This window comes from Petaurus breviceps, unplaced genomic scaffold (assembly GCF_028583685.1).
Source record: "Petaurus breviceps papuanus isolate PSGF00001 unplaced genomic scaffold, PetGlider_PUasm1.0 47, whole genome shotgun sequence".
In the NCBI taxonomy this organism is placed as follows: Eukaryota; Metazoa; Chordata; class Mammalia; order Diprotodontia; family Petauridae; genus Petaurus; species Petaurus breviceps.
In genome coordinates, this window is record NW_027186349.1 from 4803434 (window position 1) to 4819724 (window position 16291).

Consider the following 16291-nt stretch of genomic DNA (forward strand, 5'->3'; position numbering starts at 1 on the left):
GAAACATGTTGGTATCTACCACTAATAGCAGTCTATACTTCATCTATAATTTGCTTCAGGGAGGAGAGGACATTGGGGAAAGAAGGAAGAAGTAGATACATCCTATATACACTTATTAATGGTAAGATTTCCACTGCTTCAAGACCTAGTTTTATATTAGCTACAATATTATCATATTAGCTATGCCCCCCACATTTATATAGTACTTTAATATACTACTTTAATATGTCAAAAGCACTTTGTTCACATGATCTCATTTAATCCTTATAGCCATCGTATGAAGAATGTAATATAAATATCTTCATTTTTGCAGATGAGGAAACTGATGGTCATACTGGACTATAGTAAAATAGTAAGGGTTAGAGACTGGATTCCAAGACAGGTCTCTCAATACATCAAACCCAACATAGTATTCAGACAGAATATAGTTGTTGCAATGGTTGCTGGGAGGTTTTGGTGAATGGATTCAAAAGATCACTGTTTGAGCAGCATCTTATAGATTTGTAATTTAAAGATCTAATGATCTATCAACAATAAATTAAACCAAAAGTGTGAAAACTCCAGAAAATGGCCAAGAATGTATAAATCATACCACCTAGAATGAGGGAATAAACCTCAGAGTAGGGTAAATACAATAATTTGAAGAGCATGAGGAAATTTAAAAGAGAGAGGAAATAATAAATAGCCCAATCAATGTTAGTATTTACTTGTTAGTAGTGATAGATTAGACATCTAGTTAGGAGTAATGTTTGCAAAATTTCCAAAAGTATTAAATGGATGCTAGAAATTTGATGAAACTTTTGATATATAAGAATAACAATGGGTTTGGGGACAAGATGCAGATGTGCTTATATTTCTGTGTTTATCAGGTAAAGGAATAACCCAATCTTGTCTCTCAATAATGTCACAATTGGATACACTTGCTGAGAAAAGGTATTGAAAGTCAGAATTCTTACTGCTCTTATATGTCTTCTGTGTAGTTCTTATTTCTTATGACTGCTCATAAGCTTTGTGTCCATTTAGTGGAAGAGCCTTGAAAATACATAATTCTAGCATAGTGCACATAATTAACTCACAATAAAAGAAAGGACATAACAACAACATAAGTTACCCTGAGAGGTGAGCAAATAAAATATCTTTCTCTCTTAACTTGTCTCTCTACTGTCCCATGCTAATATGGGCAATATTAAATTCATTATGGATACACTTTTTTATTAATAATAGAGATTTTGTTTTCCTTTTAGGCTGTTCTATTCTTTAAAACCATGAATAGTACTCTTAAGTTTTTTTTTCAATTTAAAAATAGACTGTATGTCATGTTCAAGCCTTTTCTTTCACTGTAGCAATGTAATTAATTTTTTAAATGACATCTGTCATCAGAGGAGGCTGAAAAACTTGGACTCCTTGTGCAAAATTAGAGTAAGACTAATAAAGTTTACATTTTGATTTACTTCTTTCCATTTAAAAATATTTCATTTTGTAGAATAGCCACCCATCTGTCTTGGTAGAGTTTCTTCACAAGTTACTATCTGCACTGATGAAATCTCAAGTCCAGATCTCTTGGTCCCTCCAAAATTTTACATGGACAATGTTGGATATTTTCTACTTTCAAAATTCCTCCTGCCAACTGATACTCAATTCTTAAAGTAATCATGAACAGAAACAGGGATGACAATACCCAGTGAATCTGGAATGTCAAATTGAAGATGCAGTTGACTTTTTTCAGTAACTAAAATAAATATAAATGAGAATGTATCTAAGTCTCTGATATTACAAAAAGCATAAGCAATCACTAAAATACTGAGTCATCTAAACTGGAAATGTTCTTTCTCTTAGAGATCACAAGATATAATTAATCATCCTATTATTTCTTATTGTAGGACAAAGGGTCAAATGGCACAGTGCCTAGCATATAGTTGGTTATGTATTGAATTGTTGAACAATTTAAAGGCATTAGTTAAGAAGGAAAAAAAAAGTAATGTGACAACATTCTTCCATGTTTTTTAACAACTATACAGTATTTTTAATTAAACATATAACTTTATTTTGTCCTATAATAATTCATCTATTTCTAATGGCTCCTAAATATGAGTGTCTCACAAGGTCCCAAAGTTTAGTCATTTCTCCTACTTTTATCTCTTTATGCATTCACATCCCATGACATATATATTACTTTTGCATAACTCTCTCCCAAATTTCTATCTCTAGTCAACCCTTACTTCAAGCCTTCAGCACCACATTTAAAACTGCTACCCAGGAATTTGCACTTGGATGTCCTGTCACTACATCAAACTTAACATATTCAAAATTATTTCATCATAATTTCCTTTCATAAAATCAATTCCTCTTCCTGAATACACTATTTATAGAAATATTCTTCCCTCTTTTCTCATTAACCAACCAGTTACAAAATATAATCGATTCTTCTCTTTATAGGTAAGCATTAACTCTACTACAAAAAAATCATTTTAAAAATCATAAACAATACTTTATTGATGGGCAGATATCCTTTTGGCCTGAAACATAGTTTTCCTTATTATGTAATACTGTAGAATTAATTAACTGCTCTGGAAAATAACTTTCTGTTGTAATGTTTTTATGTAATTAAATGCCCCTAACAGCACTATTTCACCTAAAGTCTCATTTTCTTGAAAGTAATTAGTTATTCAGGGGGCATATCTGTAGTGTAACTTCAGAGAATGTTATGCTTAGACTGTTGTAGTCAAGATAATTAAAAAAAAACCCTTTTATCCAGTACCTCTTAATTTAAGCTATTTAAGTGGCTACCTTATTCTACTTACTTATAATATAATTTCATAGTGATGACATTTGGCTGTGAGTAGAAGGCCATAAGAAGTCCTTCCTTTCTCTAGAAAGGTTACTCCTCCCAAGTTCCCCATAGTTCACTCCTATGAACTCTCTTGTGGGTAATTTTCTCACCTTGCTTTAACTATATGTGGTCTTATCTCTCAGTGATTTATAAAAACCTTGAAAACAGGGGCATTATTTATTCAGGTGTGCATCTTTCCCAGAATACAAGTATTCAGTAAATATTTATTGCATTAATTAATTAATTACAAAATAAAGTTATTCAATATAGCTAAGACTAGGAGGAAAAAGAACCCCAAAAAACTTTCTCTCCATTCCTTGTTTCTGTTAAAACAATATTTCAGTTTACAGATAACATGATTTTACAGTGATTCACATCCTTTTCTAACAATATTTATTAAAACCAAAAAACATCAAATTTTACTATTAAAAAAATCACTGAGGGGCGGCCAGGTGGCTCAGCGAGTAAGAGCACCGGCTCCAGTGTCAGGATGACCTGGAGATCGAATCCCAGCTCAGACACAACACACCACACCCAGAAATAACTGGCTGTGTAACCTTGAGCAAGTTACTTAACTCCGATTGCTTTAAAAAAAAAATCACTGCACCACCGGCATGGAAAAAGAGTAGAATCAGAAGTACTCATAATATAAAACAAAGTTGTGAGAAGAATTAGGCCATCCCCATAGTAATTATTTTCCATGGCTACACATGATTAGTGAGATGTAGGTGCCAAACTGAGGTAGAAATAAGCATAGGTGTGATTCTAGTCAAGAGTAGGATCTATAACTAGATAGTTTGATTTTCTGTTCAATTTAACTCTAAGAGCATGAGAACCATGTCATTCCTAAATTTTATATCTCTCTATGCAACCTAGAAGAATACACTGAAATTAATTTGTCATCAAGATTTTTGTTTGTTTTCTCTATGCTGTCTGGTATAGGTTTAATCCAGTGGCTAAGACTGGAAGCTACATTTATTATTATTCTTTTTTTTTATTAATTTGTTTGTTTCCTTTCAGTTTACAGGATTCAATTTCACAATTCCTTGAGTTTCACATTTTGTCCCCTCCCCCCCTCCCCTCCATGTTGGCTTATAGTCAAGTATAGGATCTGTAAAACTTTCACATTATAAATTAGTCAGGTTATAAGGACAGAGTGTACCAGCTGGAATGAAAAATGGTAAAGAGGACATAAAACCAAATAAGAGAAGGCAAAAGATCAGGTATTTTGCTTCCACCTGGATATAAACTTAGTTCTTTTTAGTTTTTTCTCTGGATGCATATATTTCTCTCCATTGGGAGCTACATTTAAATTAATTTTGCAGAATGTTTGACAAATCCTCATCCTCAAAAAAATACAGATGTCCTACAAAAGATATGTCCAATAATTGCTGACTCACATTATGACTGTTTAATTTTGAGGAGAAAAATACTATAATAAAACTTTGAACAGCAGAGTACTTGAAAAGTGGGATGCTGTAGTTGACTGAACTCTTACTAGAAAGCCATTTCTTTTTCAACAATTACCATTAGAACTTGTCCTAAAAGTGAATTACTATAAAATAATGTTATATGTAAACTGAAATATTGTTTCAAGGGATGTAGAGAAGAGGATAGGCTCCTCTAGGTCATCAAGTGTGGCCTTTAGATTGAATCCAAACTTCACAGAACAAATCCCCTTAATGAAAAGGATTTGCTATATAAAACTTGGACTCAATCAAAATACTGTACCCAGGGACCTAGAAAGCCACACATGACCTTGAAGCCCCAGGTTCCCCATCCCTGGTAGGGTGAGGGAAAGATGAAGTGTTCTAAAATTCTTGGATTTCCAGGACAGAAGTGAAAATGGAATGAAAAGAAGGTTTTTAATTTCCTGGACTTTTCCCGAAGCATTATCAGAGTTTATCATTACAATTTTAGTACTTTTTTTAAAGGAATATCCTTGCTTTCATTTATATAGAGGATTTATGATGAAGAAATTCCTTCTACCAATGTAACTCATAGGTATCTGTCCTGCAATTTATAGCATTAAAGAATTGTGGGGAGGGGGCGGCGGCCAGGTGGCTCAGCGAGTAAGAGCACCGGCTCCAGTGCCGGGATGACCTGGATCAAGTCCGGGCTCAGATGCTCAGCACCACACCCAGAAATAACTGGCCGTGTAACCTTGAGCAAGTTACTTAACCCCGATTGCTTTGACAAAATTTAAAAAAAAAGGATTGTAGGGGGGAATTGAGAGGTTGAGTGACTTACCTAACATCCCATACTTCTAGGATGCATCAGAGACTGGGCCTGAACCCAGACCTCATTCATTTTAATGCTGGATCTCCAACCACTCCACCAAATTGCACTTTCTTGCAATAAATATTGCAATATTGTGTAAAATACCATAAATATTGTATTTTGGGAACATAAATGTTTCTTTGGTATTTGAACATCCTGCATTGTCTTGTATTCTTAATTAATCTAAAGACTATGAACTTGATTTTTTTTTTATTTTTTAAATTTAGATATCATGGTTTCAGGATGATTGTTTTTCTTTGTGATTCTATGCATGATTTGTTTTATTTTATTTCATTTTATTTAAAATTCTTATGCTTAGAAGTGATCCTTAGGCTTTAATTGACTGCTAAAATGATCCATGACACTGACACAGCAAAGATTAAAAATCCTCTCACTCTAGATAGATAGATATAGATATATACATATACAAAAATTATCATTATAAACAAAGGAAAATATAAAAACAAAATATATACGGTTGGACTGATATGGTGGAGGTACCTGAAAATACATTATTATTATGAATTCTTTTCATGGTCCCTTGATGGAAGCTGGATTTCTTGTGATTTAGCTGTTCAAAGGTAGAAATGGCGGAAAACAAAAAAAAAAAATACTAATCTATTGAAGATTCCGCACGTTAATATTACTTAATAAACTGGTTCTATTTTTATCCTTCATCTGAGTTGAGTAGCACTGAAGCAACAGAGTAAGAAACTTCTGACCAGTTTGAAAATTTTAATATGCTTATAAGGAAAAACAAAAATGGCTGTTTTGTTCTTAAAATACAATGAAAATATGATAAAGACACAATTTACAAAATAGAATATCATCTGCCATTTATAGAGGTCCAATTCTCATACCTCTTCTATTTCCTTCATATGGTTATTCTTTCGGCAGAAAATAATTCCATTCACAGATTGTCATCTACCAGTAGCTATAATGGAGAGATCGTACATGTTCTCATCACCAGCCCTCATCTGTAACTTCTCACTCCCACACCCAAGGCTTGTACTGTCCTAAGATGACTTGGATATCTCTCTAATAATCTATATCCATGTATTTACAGACATTACAAAAGCCAATTGTTTTTCAACAATGCTTCACAGCCTAATCCAATCTGACACTGCTTATGGCAACTCACGACTCTTAAAACTTATTAGCTATGAGTGGCTGTGGATACGTTTTGTATTCATTTTTTATTGGCACTGTCTCACACAGAGAGATCATGTCTTCAACAAAGTCAGTTCAACAAGTACTTATAAAGTACTTTCTGTGTCTTCTTCTTTCATAACTACTCTCCAACAGTGCCATCAGCACTTTGTAAAAAGATTAAAGGATCTTTTTTTTTTTTTTTTGCGTGTATGCTTGATACTAGTGGGAAAGACTTTTTAAGCTATCAGCAATATAATGACACCTTAGTAACAGATTAAATTTTAAAAAATGGACAAGAAAGACAATTGTGCATTTATTTCATCTTTTTGTCAATTGCAGAAAAGGCTTTTTAAAATTCAAAAACAACATATTTATTTTAGTGGTGCTCTTGTAAGCAAATGAAGTTTTAAATAACAAATGGGGGAGAAAAAAAACAGTCTGGCTGCAGTTCCTATCTCAATTGCTGTACTGTAAGATAGAAAGTTGCTAAATTGTCTTCAGGTTCAGTTTCTCTATTCAAACATTTTAAGAGTGCAATACCTCTTGAATTTCCAGAACAAAACTGAGCATGGAAAGAAACCTAGGGCTACAATTTCCCAGGTTTGCCTCAAAGTACTATCAGAGGTTAGCATTACAATTTTATCTTTGCTGTGTCTATACTCTATCTGACATCAATTTGGTGTTGGATGCTTTTGTGTCACTCTCTAAAATGATTCATATAACTCTCAGGATAATGTAAGAAGGAATTCAGCTTGGCAATGTCTATTCTTTAAATTCCAGAGATTAGTTCAGTAATAAATTCTGCTGACTGACACAGTGTCCACTTTTAGAGGTAATCTTTGACATAAAAAAGCACCTTCTCCCAACTTGATTTTCCCTAAGTATGGACTTCTTCAAAGCTTTATTTTGGTCTTTCTTAGCCTCAGATGACAAGAAAAGAGACAAAATTGCTGGTCATTTAGCATTTCCAAGTCAGAAAGGTATTGGCATTCTTTAGGTTAGAGAACTTCTGGCAACTCTAACTGCAATATGTCTAGTATAATTTGGGGATCCTGAGTTCTTAATCTGAATGAAGACCCAAATAAACAAATTCTCTATGGCTGAACAATGCTTCTGGAGATGAATGGTGTTATTTGACATGACTCATAATCCCTCTGTATAACATCCCCCTCAATAGCAAGTGCCTGTTGACTCCTAGTGTGAATATCCCCTGGATATGCTTATCACAGTATAGCCAGGGAAAACCACTGGGGAAGTCTTACAGGAAAATATTTTGTTTTCAAGTTTTTCCCTGGGTTGCATATTGGTGGTGCCTCAGCAAATGCTTCAGTAGCAAGCAAGCAGACTAATATTTTGGTTCTTTTTCACTAGAGACAACAAAATCAACTGAATTGGCTATCTCTAGAGAATGACAAAGGGTGACACTCTTAAATGAAATTGTATGACACCAATACTTAGAATTTCTCTTTCCCTTCCCTTTATTTGGTGTGATTTTGCCATACCTGTTTTTCTACAGCTTTCCCATTAGGGAAAGGTACAGGAGAGATTCTTTTAGCCTCCATCACAAAAAAAGAAAAGCAAGTATTAAAATCTGGATATTATTAAAAAAAATATCCTATTTAAACATGAAGCTGCATGATGCAGTGCACCCCAAAAATACATCATAGCATTGATCCATACATGCAACTCCATGGCCAAAGGACATAAAAGATGACACATTCAAGCTATTTCTTCTCCATGTCTTTCTGAGGGTTTGTATCCCAAACTCAATCCTATCTCTGACTTCAAACATCTCCTTTACCAATGAGATAAATATTCAATGATGCATAAATACATGAATGTATACATATATGCATACATATGTATATCAGCGTGTGTCTGTTTGGGTGGGTGGGTGTAAATTTTCAGGGAGTACTTTTTATTCAACTCGAAAGAATATTGCTTAGAGAGTTGATTGTTTGGTTTTCTATTTGATCTCCTGCTAGGGCCACAAATTAAATTTTCTCCTTGCAGGAATAAAATCTCCAAAGTATACTGTTTACCTTTTCAAATGATTCACAGTAACCACATCTAGAGAAACTTAAATATTTGGATCAATATTAATAACAATAATAAAAACAAATTTTATATATGTATGTATATAGATACAGTAGTGTGTTTTTTTGGGGGGTGATAAATAGTGCATTTTAAAAATCTTTCTTATACAGCTAAAAAAAAAAAAAAAACAATAAACAATTCAGAGTGGCGAACAAACTTACCCAGAGCACATCAAGTTAAAGAATATCCCTTACCTCCTCTCCTCAGCCTTGATAACAACTCTTTTATGTTTATAATTAGATTTGCTCTCCAGTGCTCAAGCTTCTTAACTTGGTTACCTTGAGTTGATTGTTCTAGCCACACTATCCCATGACATAACATTTTACTGTGTGGAAAGGAGGTTCTTTGTTATTCTTTAATTTTCCTAACAGGGGTAAACCCTGTGCTGGGATTGCATTTTGAATATGTTACTCTGTCAGTTTGAATAGGCTTAGATACATATTTACTAAGTAACTTAAAACCTAATGCAGTTGAGTATGGACGCTGGTTGGAGAAACAATGTTAAGGAAAGTTCAGCTCTTGGCATCGATTTTGCATACAGTCAAGCTGCACTGACACACTGTTGTCTGAGGCTGTGGAAATTATATACAGTTACAATTTATGTTGGGGTAATGTCGAGGTGAGGTGATCGTTTGTGTATGTGTGTGTTGTAGGTACAGCTGCACAAGCAGAGCAGGTTAGAAAGCCGATGCAGTTGCTTTACATCTTTATAGACGTAAAGCGGGGGATTGGGGGGAGGGGACAGAAGGGAGTGATCTATCTCCTGCAAACCTTTTGCTGCCCTGGCTAGATTGGAGTACGGCATTAAAGGACATCATTCAAGCTAAATCTCAGTGCCACCACCAGACTATGGATCACTGATGAATGAGCCAGCAGTTGAATGTTTAGCAGGCTGTGACGACTTTGCACTGAAATATGAAAATTTATTACCAGCTTGCCACATCACTGCCTCTCTGCCTGCTTTTCCTGTTCCCTCCGTGTGCGCACTCCCACTCCATCTGACAGCCAAACCCCTTCTTACCCCTGCCTTCCCTCCTCCACGAGGGATTGATGGACTAACTGTCACGGAGTCCCGGCTGTCATTTTTCAAGAGCTGTAGTCCTACAGGGTCCTTCTGGCAGAGACGCTGCTGTTAGACAAGGATTGCTTTTAATATTATTATTAACTATGCTTCCTACCACATGACCTTGCTGAGAGGGTTAAAGAGGACCTGCGCCGTGGTGCTGTAGAATGCGCTCTAACCCAAAAGTGCTTGAGATGGAAAAAACAACGGGGCAGGAGGAAAAGGGAGTAAAGGAGAGAGAGAGGAAGGGAGAGAGAGACAGGGAGAGAAGAGAGGAGAGAAGCGGATCAGGCAGACAGGCGGTGCCAGCCAATCAGAGGCGCGCTCCCGAGCTGCAGAAGCAGTGCATCTGAGCCGAAGGGGTTTGGAGGTACCCGAGCCGGAGTCGGGTGGCTCTCTGAGGATTGGGAGCAGCTGTGAGGTGCTGTGAGCACTGAGAAAGTCCCCCTTTGCTTCTTGTAAATTAAGTTCCTTGTCACCAGTTAGGGCAAGTCAGCCAAGGTAAGGCTTATATGAATGGCACTTTAATCTATAGTAGCATTAATATTTTTTGGTACCGTGGGGCTGCTAACCCAGTACAATCAGAGTAAATAATAAAAATAATCATAATAATATTTTGTGGAATCTTCCTGTAGCGGGGGGTTTCACAGCCTCTGATTTTGTATCTTGAAAGTTGTGTCTAATGCCGTTAAGCCCTATCCTCATTGCTGTTGTAACATTTTTGTTTGCTTATCTAGGGATATTGCGATAGAGCCAGGCTACAGATTAAGAGTCTAAGAGTACAGCTGTATTTTCTGTATATTTTAATCTGTGAATGTGTTAATATTGGATCTGCTCCGGACTAAGTTGGGAGGATACTGGGCAGGCAGGCACATTTTAATAGTAGGTGCATTCAAATAGACCCTCACTTGCGGATGTGTATTAAAATGAGGCAAAACCAATGTAAAGATGAAAAACAAACATTAAACTCCAGATTTTACTAGTGGTTTTTAATCACTGCCTTTCCAAGATCTGTGAAATTTCATGATATCTAAACACGGAAACTGCAGTAGAGCAGAGCTTTTTTTTTTTCCTTCCCCTTCAAGGAATGCCTCCGTAACTGCTTATTAAGCCTTAAGATGAAACTTTTACTTCTTGAAAAGGGCACTATAAATGATGCATGAAAAGAAATTAGCCTGCCTCCTGTAGTCAGCCCCCCCCCCACTCCCTTTATCATTAGAGGATGTTTACTCTTTTATTAACATTAATTCATTTCCCCTACTTCAACTTCCTAAACTGGTGAAAGAAGAATATGTAGTACAGCATTTTAATAAGCATGCAGTTCAGGACTATTGCTTCTCTGTTTCATATTTGTAACGCAGAAAGATAAAATTGCACAGTGTGTGTGTGTGGTGTATGCATGTGTATCCTGTGTCAGCAAGTGCAAATGCATGTGTGTGAAGAGAAGAAGCTGGGAAGGAACTCAAATGTAACAGGTGTAAAGAAATCGAAATGGAATTCCCTAAAGTAGACTTTGAATTATGTTAGTTCTGATTTCCTTAATTTTTATTAAATTTCCTACTATAATAAATGAATTTGCAGTTTAATTGACAGTAAATTCATCTTTCCGACACCCTCCCCCGCATCAAAAAGAAATACAAAAACCCAAAGTAAAATAATCATTTTTTTTGGCATTTACTTTAGGTGATGGCATCACTGCTTCTTGTTATGCAGCTTAGATAACTACAGCTCCTGGATGTTTTCAAACCTTTATTTAAAAAAAAAAAACTGGGATAATTGAGGGATTTCTGAAAATATTAAGCTTTTCTTCTGTAATAATTATCTGTGACAGACCTCTGTAATGTCAGAGAAAATATTATATTTTGATTTAGGGCTTGGGATATAGTTTAGATACATTGGGAAAATATTGACATGATCCCATTATAAAATTCATTTCCATTTCTTACCATCATGATTCAACCACCAATAATAACCCTATTATCTTCCATTTTCTACTGATGTCTTTTAATTCAAGCTTCCTTGGTAATTAATTTTTACTATTCATGTAGCAGATCAGTGTGTTTATCTCTCTTTCATGAGGCATGAGACCAAGTAACATGTAAACATTCCAAGGAATATTTTTGATGCAATAGCCTGGAGATTTCTAAATTGAAAAAAATAATTCTAAAAATAGTACTGATATATTAGACACCCCCTTTTCCCATCCCTCTGTACCCTAAACAGAATTATAGAATGATTCTACTCTTTCCTGGTGCTTTCTTTTCTTCTTTATATAATCACTTAGTGCTTTGTATGTTCTCAGTGTTTTAGGTGTTATGGAAGATACAAAAAAGAAAACTTTGCACTTCCTGCCCTCATGGAGCTTATTGTAGAGTAAGGAAAACAACACATACATTTTGTGTATATTTATATTACTATAGTGTACTTAGCATAGTGCTTGGAACATAGGTACTTAATAAATGATTGTTAACTCGTCTAAATGGATGGTTCAAATATGACAGTACAGAGAAGAGGTGTAAAGAATGTGTGTTTCAGGGGAAAGAGAGTTTTCTTCTAGATGGGGGTGGAGAACGGAGAAGGATTTATGGAAGTGGTGGTATTTTGGCAATTCTGATACAATGAGAGTCAACTGAAAGCAGTATAAGAGGATAGAAGAACAACCAGTAAGAGAAAAAAAAAACACAAGATTATCTATCTTGAATTCCCATAATTGAATTTGTTCTTGGAAAGCAGGACCGATAATGCTTCAATACTTCAAGGAATCATTGGTATGTATATTCTTTTCAATGATGCAGATCATGAACCCTCTATACCTTAGATGACAATCTTTAAGATTTTCTGTGTTAAAATATTTTTTCCTGTGACTAATCTGGTGACAAGTTTCTCTGAGCATATATAGAATATTAGTCCTATTGTAAGTTTATATATTCAAAACTATTCTAGATTGCATAGACCTGAGCAAGCTTGTGTTCCAGTGGCACAGTCTTAAAACAAAACAAAACAAAACAAAACAAAACAAAACAAAACAAAACAAAACAAAACTTAAGGTTATAACCATTCAATGATGAGGCAATAGAAAAAATACTTTGGTAGAGGATGGATAGTATTACCTAGAATTTGAGGGTTATACAAAAGGTTGATTAAATTGGGAATGGCAAAATTCCTAATGACAAAAGAATATAGAAGTTTGTGGGGGGGGGAGAAAGAAAAATTGTATTTATATAGCACTTTAAAATGTACAAATCACTTCATATATTCCTCTGATCCTCACATCAATGCTTTGATATATGTATTATTACTATCTGTGTTTTACAAATGAAGAAAGTGCGGCTAAAGGCAAGAAAACTGACTAGCCAATGATCATACAACTAGGAAGTGTAGAGGCAGCATTTGGAACCCAAACCTTACCTGATTCCAAGTAAAGCATTCAATTTCCTATGCCTCCTCCATTGGGGAAAAGATGAAGTGAGAACAGTTAAGGGCAATTAAAGCAATATGGCAAGAATCAAGGATTTCTTCATAATTTTGTCCAATGAAAAAATGATATATCTTGTTGGTGGTGGTGTCAATATTCAGTGGTTTCGATCATAATTTCGGATTATGATGGTATTATCATGTCTGATAGAATAGATAAAATGTCTTCATTGAGTTTTATTGCTTCAGTTGTCCTGGATCTTTCTCTTTGTACTAGACCTTTGTGGCTATTATAGGTTGACTCATGACTAAAGGTAAAAGGAAGTTAAGAGAAAGCTGAACACTATAAAAACGTTGATTTTATCTTTTTCAATGGCAATATTGCAAAGGTCAGAGATTTAGATACGGAAGTAATCATAGATGTCAATTAGTGTAACATAGATGAGAAAACTATGATTCCAGGAGGGAAAGGATTTGCCCAAGGTCCTGTTGTTATCGTGTAACAGGGTCAAGGTTTATACCCAGGTCGTTAGACTGAAAATCCAATATTATTTTGTATGCAACACTTTTAATCCCAAACTTCAGACTCTATAGCAATCATAGGCAAATAGCTGTCCAAATATAGTGTTTGAGCTCCTAATTAACATTTCAGTTTGTTCTCTATGTTACATGATACATTTCTATATTAGCTCGCCCATTTCTAAAGAAAATAATGTAGAGGATAATGATCAAATCTCTCAAAATGAGTTGGACTAGAAAGATGACTTCTTAAACTGAGTACCATAAATGCTTTTAGTTATGTTCATAACTGTTTTTCAATATGATTAGTTTCCTTTATAACCTATATTTTAGTTTAGTTTATATTTTTTTCTCAGAAGAATCAAATAAGCTTTGTTAGACTGATAACTGTATCCATGACATACCAAAAAATGTTAAGTACCCCTGGATAAGGTGGACCTTTCTAACGCAGGGATACTATGATTCACATAGATTGTACTTCAGAACATGTATATTTGTTTTAGATAAGTATTTCTATGCGTATCACTAGGTGCCAAAATACTACTCTTAGGGAAAATGGGAATGCAAGTAGGATTAAGGATTTCTATGCCACTTGAGAAAACATGCCCAAATATACTTAAATATTACCAGGAACTATAGGTGAATGAGTCTAAACAGTTTATAGCTGATGCTATTTTACATTTTTCTATTAGTCTAAAAAGCTTATGAGCAAATCTACAACCACTACATAATATTTTTCTGACTTTTGATCTGGACCAAATAAATGGTTGGAAACATTGATCTTTTCACCCATCTAAACTCTATATCATGCCATCCCACACATAATATTTTTTCTCCTATGGAATTCTGCATGATTTTACTTGCAAATATTTTTTCATCAGTAAGGTTATTCAGTAGCTGGGGCAGCTAATTATTATTTTAAAGAATAGTTCAATAGTTGTGCATTAATTCAGACTGGGTCTACATTTAAGCAGATGAAATGGAAATTGCTAAGATATTCAATTGGAAAAATTTTAAGCAATTAGTATAAAGAGTTATGGAGCATTTTTTAAAAATTTAATTTTATATATAATATATGTATATATAGCATTACATACCTATATGTATACCCATACTTGTCGCAGCTTTTGCTGAATTCTTTATAACAGAAGGAATACATACTTTGATATGCTTATGTGCATATACAATATACACATAAACACATATCAATATCATTTTATAAATGTACACTTATATGTATATGCATATAAACTTATGTACATTCAAATTTATTTAGAAATAGATTTATTAAAGCCTACTATGGTAATTTGCATGTGTGCTTTTCTTCCTCTTCAACTACAAACTTCATGAGAATAGGGATGGATTTCTATGCAAAAATATATGTGCATGTATTACTGCACACACATACACACATATACACATACCTGGAAATACCAGTTCTTGTAGCTCCTTAGGGAGTCACCATGAACTGTTACAGTTTGAGCATTTTTTCCCTTTTAACTGATTCTATTTTATTAATTCAGATAAAGTTAAGCCACCTACTTATTACTATCATTACATCTATTTTTCTAAATTATGATTGTGTATTTTGTCATAAGATTAAATTCCATTCAACTAATATTTATTATGCCTGATTTGTAGATCCTTGTGATAAATTCTAAGGGAAAGTTTAGAAAAAAATGTGGCTGGTTCCTGCCTCCAAGAAGTCTATTGGGAGGACAAAATAGTTACATAACAGTAACATATTCTAATATATAATTATATAAGAGAAGTACCAACAAATACTTCAAACGCTCTGAAGCAGGTCATTATTATCAATGAAAATCTGAGAAGACTTCATAGGGAATATTAAATTTATATTGATCTCTCATGTATAGATAGATATTCAAATTATTGACTTATTCAATTGAGCAACATGAGGAGAGGGGACATGAGACTATTATGCAAGAGCATAAATATTGAGATAGGAAAGGGCAGGATATGTTTGGGAGAGAGAGGGTACTTACTTTAATTTGACTAAGGTGGAAAGAAACCAGAGGGGACCAACAAGGATAAAGTGATCCCACCATATTTTAGATTGCACGCTAAGCAAAAGATTTCAAATTAACACAGAATGGAATAGGGAGTCAGTGTAGATTTTTGACAGAGTAATGACATGATGTATATTACATTTTATTCATGATGGATCCTATTATTCTGACAGTGGTGTGAAGAATGGATTGGAGGAAAGAAAAGAATGGGGTTGATAAGACCAGTTAGGAGACAGTTGAAATAGTACCAGTGGGTTTTATTGAGGGCTTGCACTAGGATCATCAAAAGTAGGAATAAAGCATAGAGAAAAACAACAAGTGATGTAGAAGCACAATAAAGAGACATTTTCAAAGATCTAAATTGGTTGAATGATTATTCCATAAGGAGAAATATTGTAATCATGTGAGTGAGCAGCAGCTTTCGAGGAAATTATAACAAGTTTAATTATTGGCCTACAGAATTTAGGATACCAGTAAGACATCCAGGTGGATATGTCAGTTGGAAATATGGGTCTGAAATTTTAAAAATAGTTCATGAATGAAAATGCAGATGGAGAGTCATCTGAGTGGTAATGGTACTTGCTAGATACTATTTCAATTTTTCCACTTTGTATCCTGCTTTGTAGTAGGTGTTTATTAACTCTGATTCAGTTGATTGACTTAGTACATCAGATTGGTATGTAAAATATTTATACTATGTGCCAATCTGATGTACTAAGTCAATTTAGTATTGAGAAAAGACAAAAAGGAAAAGGATAAAATTCTGGAGAACAGTGACTTTAAGAGACTGGGATCAAAACAAGAATTTACTTGAGAGACAGACAGACAGAGAGACATAGACAGAAAGACAGAGAGAGACAGAGAGAGAGAGAGAGAGAGAGAGAGAGAGAGAGAGAGAGAGAGAGA

At 34.5% G+C, this 16291-nt stretch overlaps 1 protein-coding gene across 2 annotated transcripts in view; it reads left to right on the forward strand.

Annotated features, from left to right (window-relative positions):
• Positions 1-16291, forward strand: part of CDH18 (cadherin 18) — a 1599127-nt gene that overhangs the window by 835765 nt on the left and 747071 nt on the right. The window contains exon 1 of one of the 2 annotated variants that reach the window (XM_069101404.1): positions 9311-9923. The exons of the other annotated variant lie outside the window; for it this stretch is intronic. The gene's annotated coding sequence lies outside the window, so the exon portion shown is untranslated. Of the gene's footprint in view, positions 1-9310; positions 9924-16291 lie in introns of those variants that run through there. 2 annotated transcript variants of the gene reach the window in all.